We start from the raw sequence: 11525 nt of genomic DNA on the forward strand, positions 1-11525 counted from the left end.
AAAATTTTCTTGCGGACCACTAGTGGTCCCCGCCCCACTGGTTGGCGACCACCGATCTAGTCCAACCCCCTGCCCAAGCAGGAGACCCTACACCATTTCTGACAGATGACAGTCCTGTCTCTTCTTGAAAGCCTCCAGGGATGAAGCTCCCGCAACCTCCAAAGGCAACTTCTGTTCCATGGGTTGGTGGTTCTCACTGTTTCTTCTTATTTCTAGGTTGAATCTCTCCTTGGTTCAATTTCCATCCATTATTCCTTGTCTGGCCTTCAGGTGCTTTAGAAAACAGGTTGACCTCCCTCCTCTCTGCGGCAGCCTCTCAAATATTGGACCACTGTTATTATGTCTCCCTTGGTCCTTCTCTTCCCTAGACTAGAAAAAAATGTCTTGAAAGCCTCCAGGGATGAAGCTCCCACAACTTCTAAAGGCAACTTCTGTTCAATGGGTTGATGGTTCCTTTTTATTTCTAAGTTGAATCTCTCCTCGATCAGTTTCCATCCATTAATTCCTTGTCTGGCCTTCTGGACAATTCTGGAGGAATGTGCACTTTTCTCTCTTCAAAAGAGTGGCTCGTATCTTTCCAATGTAGACGGACACCCTGAACCTTGTGAGATGCAACAGTTTCACCCAACAGAAGGTTGACCGTGTAAAAAGGGAGCTGAAATGTTTATCCAAGAGGATTAGTCAACAATTATCCAACGGTTCACCAATGCAACAGCTTGCCTCCTAGAGTTGCAGGTGCTCCATTGCTCAAGTTTTCAACATTGGACAACTATTTGTCCTGGATGGTATAAATCTCCTGCCTTGGGCAAATGGTTGGACTAGAAGACCTCCAAGGTCCCTTCCAGCTCTACGCCGTATTCTCTACCGTATTCTCTACCGTATTCTATGAATTGGAGGAGAAGCCCCTTCCTCGTCCTTCCACCAGTTTTTGCTCCTTCACAGAAAGGCAAAAAAATGTAAAAATTTGAGAAAGAATCCACTGTCATCGATATTGTTGCACGTTGGGAAATATTTCAGCTGCTAGCAGTGATGTCCATTGGGGAAGAAAGTCAAAACAAGTCAAAACAGGGACCGTTTTTTAGAATCCATGCATTATTTTTGCATGCATGTGGCCTGTATCTTGAAAGTCAAACTCTTTGGAAAGGGGATCCATTAGTAGATAATTCTCTGTAGCAAGGTTCCTGTGTCCTCCCCATTTTTTTAATTTGATTTATCAATCGCTTATAAGATAATAAGTATAAGTATAAACATGAGTAAGAATACAGGAAATAGGTATAAATAAATGGGGACAATAGGACAGGGATGGTAGGCACGATTGTTGACATATGCACGCCCCTTACAGACCTCTTAGGAATGGATATTCTCTCCCTTCCTCTCCTTCCTTCCTTCCTTCCTCCTGCTCCCTCCCTTTTTCTCTCCTCCCTCCATTCTTTTCTCCCCTTCCTTCCTTCCCCTTCCCTGTTCTCCTTCCTTCCCCCTTCCTTCCTTCTTTCTTTCCTTCCTTGTTTTATTTATTTATTGGTTTGATTTGTCAATTGCTTACAAAATAATAGATATAAGTATAAACATAAGTAAGAATACAGAAAATAGGTACGATTAAAAGGGGAAAATAGGACAGGGACGGTAGGCACAATGGTGCACTTATGCACGCCCCTTACAGGCCTCTTAGGAATGGAGTGAGGTCAACAGTGGATAGTTTGAAGTTAAAGGAATGGGGGGTTTGAGGATGTAACAACAGAGTCAGGTAGTACATTCCAGGCATTGACCACTCTGTTGCTGAAGTCGTACTTTCTGCAATCAAGTTTGGAGCGGTTTACATTGAGTTTGGGTTTTTTTTATTTATTTATTTATTTTGATTTGTCAATTGCTTACAAAATAATAGGTATAAGTAAAAAAATAGTTATGAATACATGGATACATATAAGAAAAATAAATATATATATAAAAGAAACAATAGGACAGGGACGGTAGGCACGTTGGTGCGCTTATGCACGCCCCCTACAGACCTCTTAGGAAAGGGGTGAGGTCAATAGTAGACAGTCTAAGGTTAAAGTTTTTGGGGTTTGGGGAAGAAACCACAGAGTCGGGTAGAGGATTCCAGACATTGACCACTCTGTGGCTGAAGTCGTATTTCCTGCAATCAAGTTTGGTGCGATTTACCTTGAGTTTGTATCTATTGTTTGCTCTTGTGTTGTTGTGGTTGAAGCTGAAGTATTCATTGACTGGTAGGACATTGCAATGTATGATTTTATATACCATACTTAGATCAGACTGAAGACGGCGTAATTCAAGGTTTTCTAGTTTCTGTTGTGTGCTCTTGTATTGAAGTAGTCATTGACTGGTAGGACATTGTAGCTGATAATTTTGTGTACTACACTTAAGCCCAACCATAGGCGGTGTAGTTCAAGGTTCCTCAAGCCCCAAATCTCCAGCCTGGTGGTGTAGGGTATTCTGTTGCGAGCAGAGGAGTGTTGTACTCTTTCCTGTCTTCCTTTTAAGTGGTGTGTGCAAATCTCTGACTTTTGGACGTCCATAAACTCCCACCTGCTTTTGGAGGGGGGGGAGTAAGGGGGAGTGAGATCATTGTTCCCCTCCACTTTTCTTCACGTTGAGTAGTTGTTTTGAATCCACCTGCTTCTCTTCTATCCGTAGCTGCTCTTAGACACGGCTTGGCAGCCATAATTAGCTTGTTATCTTGACAGCTTGTCAAGAGTACATTTGAACGGTCGTGATTTAAGTTGTGTTCGTTACACACGTGCGGGTGTCTACAACAAGCTTTCTCTTGAAAGGGGGTAATCACTCTCTTTGCCTCTTTGGAGGAGTGGATAAAGTTTTCCTGTGCAAACTCATAAGATAGCACCATAAATCATCCATCCTAAAGGCTGCTAAATAGCTGAGGAGCCTACTGTTTGCTCCATGTTTCAAGGGAGGAGAAGGAGGAGGAGGGGAAGAGGGGGAGGGGGAGCAGAGGAGGAGGAGGAAGAGGAGGAGATGAGGAGGAGGAGGAGGAAGGAGGAAGGGGAAGAAGGGGGAGGGGGAGGAGAGGAAGGAGGAGGAGGAGGAGGGGAAGGGGAAGCAGAGGAAGGAGGAAGAGGAGAGGAAGAGGAAGAGGAGGAAGAGGAGGAGAGGAAGAGGAGGAAGGAGGAAGAGGAAGAAGGAGGAGGAGGAGGAGAGGAAGAGGTGGAGGAGGGAAAGGGGAAGCAGAGGAAGGAGGAGGAGAGGAAGAGGAAGAAAAGAAAGTTGTGTAAATGAAAATAATCAAAATAATGCTAGGACACCACACTATCTATAATAGCCAAAATAACTGGTCCTATAATAGCAATAATTCCACCAGCATCATCTTCTAAAGATAAACTAATGGGAAGCATCAAAGATCCTCCCCACTGATGGAGAAGAAAGAGGGAAGCATTGAAAACCAATGAGAATTAACGAAGTACATAAAACTTATGTCTAGCATAATATAGGAGAAGGTGAGGCAGAGCCTGGGGGCAGAGTCAAGCAAGTAATCAGCCTGGAGTCATTACGTTCCCAACAACAACGCATTTGAACTGATGGTCCCAAAAGACCCAAAATATATTTCAATCTCACTCAATGTCATCTACCTTTGGTGGGGGGAAAGGTTAAATGTCTAACTGGGTGGTGGGATTTCATCATCACCTGTGTGGGTGAAAGCCAAGATTTTTGACCAAGTCCCAAACTATATAAGCACATTTTACAGAGGTTGGTGGTTGGTGTGGCAGCATCCTGCAGGCCAGTCTCATATAAATGCAAATATCCTTCAGGGACATCAAAAGGAAACAGCCGTGACTTTGGGGGAAATTAGTTAAAATGACCTCACTCCTATGCAGGCATGGCATATTAACTCAACCACACACACACACACACACACACAAAAGCAATTATACATTTGTCACCTAAAATCAAAGGAGCCCTATTGCAAGATATATTACATCTTGTAACATTCCCAACACTTGTCAACGCTTCCAGGAAGATCAATCCAAAGTTATGAATGCTAAGGCTATTTTTATTATAAGTTTATTTTATTATCAGATGACCCATTACGCAATCTTGCAAGTCTGGGTGTGTCTCTTCCCTGACTGGCTTTACCCTAAAGAGTGGGAGGGACCTTGGAGGTCTTCTAGTCCAACCCATTGCTCAAGCAGGAGACTCCATGCCATTTTAGACAGATTCTATACCATTCCGGTCAAATGGCTGTCCAGTCTCTTCTTGAAAACCTCCAGTATTGGAGCACTCACAACTTCTGGTGGCAAGCAGTTCCACTGGTCAATTGTCCTCCCTGTTAGAAAGTTTCTCCTTAATTCCAGGTTGCTTCTCTCCTTGATTCATGTTCCCATCCGTTACTTCTTGTCCTGCATCCTCTGGTGCTTTGGGAAGTAAGTTGACCTCTTTTTTCTATATGGAAGCCCCTCAAATACTGGAATACTGCTATCATGTCACCCCTAATTCTTCTTTCCTTTAGACTAAAAGGTAAAGGTTCCCCTTGCACATATGTGTTAGTCATTTCCACCTCTAGGGGGCGGTGCTCATCTCTGTTACAAAGCCAAAGAGCCAGCGCTGTCCGAAGACGTCTCCGTGGTCATGTGGCCGGCATGAGTAAATGCCTTCAAAGGCACATGAAACGCTGTTTCCTTTTCACCAAAGGGGTCCCTATTTTTCTACTTGCATTTTTTTAGATGCTTTCAAACTGCTAGGTTGGCAGAAGCTGGGACAAGGAACAGGAGCTCACTCACCGCGCTCAGGATTCGAACCGCCGACCTGCCGACCTTTCTGATAGACAAGCTCCACGTCTTAGCCATTTTAGACTAGCCAGACCCGAAACTTGCAGCCTTTCTTCATACAGGTTTAGTCTCCAGGCGTTCGATCAGCTCATAATAAACACTGCCGTTTTACAATAAGAAATTGTTTAGTCAGGAGACATAGAGACAATGGGTAGATAAAGATGAAAGAAAAGGGATTCTGCAAGAGAACGTGTTGTAATACCTAAGAATGTAGCTTTTAAATATGAATGAAACTGATATATTTTCTTTTTTCTTTAATTGGCTGTTTTTTTAAGGATTATTGTTCATTTATATATATATAGATACTAAAACAAAGAATATAGTTAAAATGAATTATGAAGATCCTAGTGAAAAGACTAATATCAGTTTCTATCATTAACTGAATAGATCAGTATATTTGAAATAATAAATGATTTAGAAAGTAATTGCGGGAAAAGAATACCATGCGGAATCTCGCTTAAAATATATATATGCACATGTGACGTATAGTAGTTAGGAGATTATTCTGATTAAACTAGAATGTGATCATTACATAGTGATTATGTTATGATAAATTTTGATTATGGATTAAAGGGGAATAAATTGAGGGATGTATAAGATAAAAGGGTGGCACACTCTAATTGGTAATTAAAGGGGGAGATTTTGGGGAATTATTAGATTTCAGATGGAATTGATTGAATAATGAAATAAAAGTATGTGATAAAATTGCAAATGTGACAGATAAAAGTATAAAGGTATAATGAATTTAGATTTTTAAAAAAAAAAATAAGAATGTGAGACTATAGAATAAGATATGAGAACATTTATAGAAAAGGGAATTAAGTTAAGATACAAATTGAGAATGGATTTAATAAGTGTAAAGAAAATAAGAATAATGGAGAAAATTTACTGGAAGGTGGAAGTAATGATACGATATAGAATTGAGCGTGAAAGATAAATATGTACTAACGTCATGTTTGTATTAAAGTGTAAAAATCTGGAACCACGTTGTTCACTGAAAGAGATGTTTTTAAAATATAAAAGTAATAAAAAAAATTATTATAAAAAACAAACCTACTGCCGTGTTTAAATGCAGGGTGCATGACGAATAGCTCCGAAAATGGCTCTTAAATTCGACCCCCTAGGCTAAGTTGCAATCACCTTTCTTCCTTGATGGAGGGTTTAAGGTTCCCAAGGATTTAAGAAAAAGTCATTTTTGGGGGGAAAAATTCATAAGGGGAGAAATGCTGCCCCCTGCTGGCTGTTTCCTCTCCAAACCTCAATTGCTGGGTCAGACGGTTGGGGGGTTTTTTGGGTGTGTTTTTTTTTTTTTTTTTTTTGCTTTCCATCAGGCCAAATTAGATAGGAGGTTAAACGGCTCTTTGCAGCCTGCATATTCATTTACAAAGCATCTGCTGGAGGCGTCATAATTAATAAAATGCCGGAGGCGAGGAGAGGCGCTTAAACCTTTCCTCCTGCAGGGCGGTTAATGAAAACCGTTTCTTCTCCTGAACTAGGAGCCCTTTTAAAAATGCATTTAGCTCTCCTCATCATCAAGGCCTTAAGAGATCACGGATCCAGACAGCGCCAATCAGATAAATAGTTGGGTGAACAGAGTTGGAAGGGACCTTGTAGGTCATCTAGTCCAACCCCCTGCCGCCCCAGCCCAAGCAGGGGACCCTACACCATTTCTGACAGGTGGCAGTCCAGTCTCTTCCTGAGAGCTTCCAGAATGTGACGCTTCCGGAAAACTATCTGTTTGCTAGCAACATATGGGGAGAGATAGGGAGGAGGAGGAGGAGGAGAGGGAAGAGGAAGAGGAGGAGAGGAGGAGGGAGAGGAGGAGAGGAAGGGGAAGAGGAGGAATTAGGAGGAAGAGGAGAGGGAGGAGGAGGAGAGGAGGAATAAGAAGGAGGAGGAGAGGAAAGAGGAGGAGGAAATAAGGAGGAGGAGAGGGGAAGGAAAGGAGGAAGAGGAATAAGGAGGAGAGGGAGGAGGAAGAGGAAGAGTAGGAATAAGGAGGAAGAGCAGAGGGAGGAGGAAGAAGAGGAGGAGGAGGAGAGGAGGAGGAAGAGGAGGAGAAATGAGAAGGAGGAGAGGGAGGAGGAGAGGTGGGAGGAGGAGAGGAGGATGAAGAGGAGGAATAAGGAGGAAGAGCAGAGGGAGGAGGAAGAGGAAGAGGAAGAGGAAGGAGAGGAGGAGGAATAAGGAGGAAGGGGAGGGGAGGAGGAGGAGGAAGAGGAGGGGAGGAGGGAGGAGGAGGAGGAAAGGAGGGGGAGGAATAAGGAGGTGGAGGAGAGGGAGGAGGAGGAGGAAGAGTAATAATAAGGAAGAGCAGAGGGAGGAGGAAGAGGAAGAAGACAAGGAGGAGGAGAGAAGAAAGAGGAGGAGGAATAAGGAGGTGGAGGAGAAGAGGGAGGAGGAGGAAGAGGGAGGAGGAGGAGGAGGAGGAGGAGGAGGAGGAGGAGGAGGAGGAGAGATAGGAGGGTGCAGCTCCAATTGCAATCCACCCCCTGCCAGTTTGTAGTTTTTATTGCTGAACAAAAAACTTCTCCATTTTCCCATCTGCTGCTTTGCAACTGAGAGAACAGGAAGACAATTTTGAAAACAGGCTCCGTTTTAAAGCTTATGGGTGGGGGGAACCTTAAGCCACTGGCCGGACTGGAGACATTGGAGCCTTTCTATAGGTCGCCCCGTGTATGGGACTCCTATCCAAATGTCTGTGGTTAAACAAGGCAGGCGGTGAGTGTATTTGGCCCCCATTTCATGACCTTACTTGCCACGGTTGTTAAGCGAATCGCCACCATTAATAGGTCAGGCCCACGGTTGTTAAGCGAAACCAGCCTCCTCCCCCTTGACTTCGCTCATCTGAAGGTTGCAAAATGGGATCCCTGACCTCGGGACTCTGCAACCGACACAAGTACATGACAGTTGCCAAGCCTCTGGATTTGGTTCACCTGATTGTGGGGATGCCACAGAGGTCGTAAGTGTGAAAAATGGTGCTTGGTCCCTTTTTCTCAGTGTCCTTGTAACTTCGAATGGTCACTAAATGGGTCGTAAGTTGTAAGTCGAGGATTATCTATACTGGCCAGACTGAGCCTTGATGATGGGATCCGTTTATCGGATATTGGCTAGCTTCAGATGTCCTTTGATAATTGTGGTTCCTGAATTGTCCAAGATTTCTGCAGCGCTTCAAGGTTTTCAGTTCCTTCCCATTTCACGGAGACACACAAATCTGCACACACAAAAAAAACCTTCCCGGGTTCAACAAGAAAGGAGAGAGAATGTTTTACGGGTGGCATTTTCCGCTAGCAAGGCTTACTAAAATGTTCAAAAACGTATCTCCAAAATGTCGGAAGTGCAAAGGTGTATCACGCACATTCTTTCACATGTGGTGGACTTGCAATGTTGCAAAAAATATATATATTGGAGACTAATATTCAGACATGGGTGGAACAAATGGTGGGAGCATGTATTCCATTTAAGCCGGAATTTTTTCTCCTAGGAATAATACCAGAAGGATATAGGAAGGATTTAATTTATCTAATCGTACATGTATTGATGGCAGCTGAAGGAATTACTACGGCAGCCAAGGATGATTAATTGCAGACTTCTACCAGATAATAGCAGCAACCACAATTAAGAGGAAGCCAAAACACCAATAAGCTCCGACAAGAATAATGCACACTTTGCTTCCAGCACTGGACCATGCAGAGTTTGTCCTTTTAACCAGTCCTTCCAGCTGCAGCCAATGAAGGGGATCAGGGCCCCTTCCTCCCCCGTAGACCATGCCAGTCACATTGCTCCCTTATCCGCTCCTCCCTGCATGCCCTAGGATGAAGAGGGGCTGGGTCTTCCTCTGAATGCCCTACTGGACTGTACCCTTCCCCAGTTTCCTCCACAACCACCGGAGCTACACTCTCACTCCTTGTCAGCTGTTCCGTCTCTCCCTCGGAGTCAGACTCCCTCAGAGGCATGTCACCTTTGGCAGCCAATCAAAGTGTCCTTTTTTGTGTGCATAAGGTAATCTTTCTTTCCACCGATATATAGAATAACATCAAAAGTCCTGAATTTGGGTCCAGCAGCTTTAGGAAAATCTTGCGTGGATTTATTGGCAGATGATATAAAAAGAATGGGAATGATGGCTCAAGTTCCAATATTTTGAAAAGGGGAACAAGCTCTCTAAATGGTCTCTTGGATGCTGCTCCAACAATTTTTCTCCAACAGCTAAGTCTAAAATGTGGGGCAGTTGACAAGAGTTGTGACAGGTTTTCCCAGCAGAGCTGACTGCCACATTGTAAGCTCTATATCAAAGGTCCTCAAACTTGGCAACTTTAAGACTGGTGGACTTCAACTCCCAGAATTCTCCAGCCAGCTCTGCTTCTGGGAGTTGAAGTCCACCAGTCTTAAAGTTGCCAAGTTTGGAGACCCCTGGTCTATATGGATTATCAGATGATGACTACAAAATTCAGCTGTTTTTCTTCCCTCTGGCCAATTTCTGGGTGTCAATGCTTCGGTTGGCTATGACAGGGGTCCCCAACCACCGGTCCGCGGACCGGTCCCGGTCCGTGGAACAAGTCCTACCGGGCTGCTGGCTTGCTGGGCGCCACCATCTTGTTTTGATGAAAAAGTGCTTCCGGTGAGCTTTTCCGGGTAGAAAGCTCACCGGAAGCACTTTTTCATCAAAACAAGATGGCGGCGCCCAGCTGATGTCGGTACCGGGCCGCGGCGTAAAAAAGGTTGGGGATCACTGGGCTATGACATCTTTCTTGGTCTCTGTAGTCCAGCAGTTTTGTTGGATGGCATTTGAATTATAGACATCTGCAGTGTTCAAAGAGACTCTCGAGGTCTCCTCTTCTTCTTCTTCTTCTTCTTCTTCTTCTTCTTCTTCTTCTTCTTCTTCTTCTTCTTCTTCTTCTTCTTCTTCTTCTTCTTCTTCTTCTTCTTCTTCTTCTTCTTCTTCTTCTTCTTCCTCCTCCTCCTCCTCCTCCTCCTCCTCCTCCTCCTTCTTCCTTTCTTCTTCTCCACTAAACCATCTTGGGTAGGTGACCATCACCTTCTTCTAGACAGATTGTCCCCCTTGTTTACTCACCCAACTGCTGTTATTAGTTAATTAGCTAATTAAGTGATTCATCAATTGGCCATGGCGAGACGCAATGACAAAGGCAGGTTATTAGCTTCCCATGAGTTATTTTAAATTAGGGCGGGTTTTTTTACAGAAGGCCACATGATGGTTTGAATTATGTGGACATAATTCTTATTCTCTTTGGACAAGGGAATAAAGCTGCCTCGATTTCTCTTTAGGTATTGAGAAAATGCCCGTGTTTTGCTCCCTATGAGCATCAAGCAAAGACAAGATGCTGCCACGAGGGGGCGCCATCAAACCATATTTGGATATATGCATGCATATAAAACTTTTATTTTAACCTTGGTTTGTGTTTGTGTGTGTTTATGTACATACACACAAACACAAACCAAGGATAAAATAAAAATTGCTGTATCTTCATGACTCATTATTTGGGAGAAATTCTGCTCCTTAATTCTGCTCCTCTCCAAATTATGGTTAAAAAAAAAAGAAATATCTGGTGTCCCCTTTTTTGGGACTAACGATTTTATTAAAAGGCAAAAGGGTTTAAATTAGGACGAGGTGGGGTGGAAAGGAAAAGGAGGTAAATAGATGTCATCCCAGTTCAAATTTTGTATCAACCTAGGCATTCTCTGGCTAGGTTCTCTATGAATCTCCTGCCATGGGCTGGACTAGAAGACATCTAAGGCCCCTTCCACTCTTATTATTCTGGCTCTGTTGCCCACAAATGCTGACGGCTTCTATAAAAGTTGATGATTGGAAAAGAGACTAGCAGGTTCTGATTTTCTTACCAAAGGCAGTGAAGCAAAGGGACCATGGAATAGATCTCTTTTGGTCTTACCTGATCTTCCTGAGGTCCCATAAAATGGGCCCTGTGCATAGCACATGAGGGGATTTCCTCTGGGTCTCCTCTTTTCTCCTTCTTCCACCCACAATTATCTTTCCTGGCAGGATCTTTCTGCCCTTCGGAATCCACCGATAGAACAATTTATATTTTTCATCCCTTCCCTTCTTCCCATAAGTGACCACGCCCATCCACGCAGCCAGTTTTAGTGGTGTGGTAGACTAGAAGTGGAACTCTCGCCTCCCAATCAGGAGGCTGTGAATTCGATCCTAGTTAAGAGGCAGATATTTCTCGCTCTGGGCACGGTGAGAATTTATCTGCTGAATATATAACTCCGTACTGGTAACAGGAAGGGCATCCAGCCAGGAAATACTCTGCTCCATTCAGTTCCCTCGATTCCACCCCGTAAGGGATTATGGGGTCATTAAATGACAAACATCCACACCACCAGTTTCTTCTCATCCGTCGATGCCAGAATTCTTTGCCTCCTGAGCTCTCGGACTCCGATCATCCCTACATCGGCAATGCAATTCCCTTGCACTTTCTTAAACCACTAAACTCCGTAACATTTAAAATAGGAAAAACACACGCCAGAATAATGGTGTGTGTGTGTGTGTGTGTGTGTGTGTGTGTGTGTGTGATGGAAAGGAATTAGAGTCTAAGAGAAATGGCTTTCTCAACTGTGGTATTCCTAATTATGACCACTAAAACCAATGGGGAATGAATGGCGTAACCAAGAACGAAAGAACCTATGCAAAAGAAACAATGTTTTAATTGAGAACTTATTCGAGCGTGAAAAGTATAATCCATATTTCTT

The sequence above is a fragment of the Notechis scutatus genome, chromosome 5 (assembly GCF_049901735.1).
Source record: "Notechis scutatus isolate UNSWTSFEM ecotype Mainland chromosome 5, rNotScu1.2, whole genome shotgun sequence".
NCBI lineage: Eukaryota > Metazoa > Chordata > Lepidosauria > Squamata > Elapidae > Notechis > Notechis scutatus.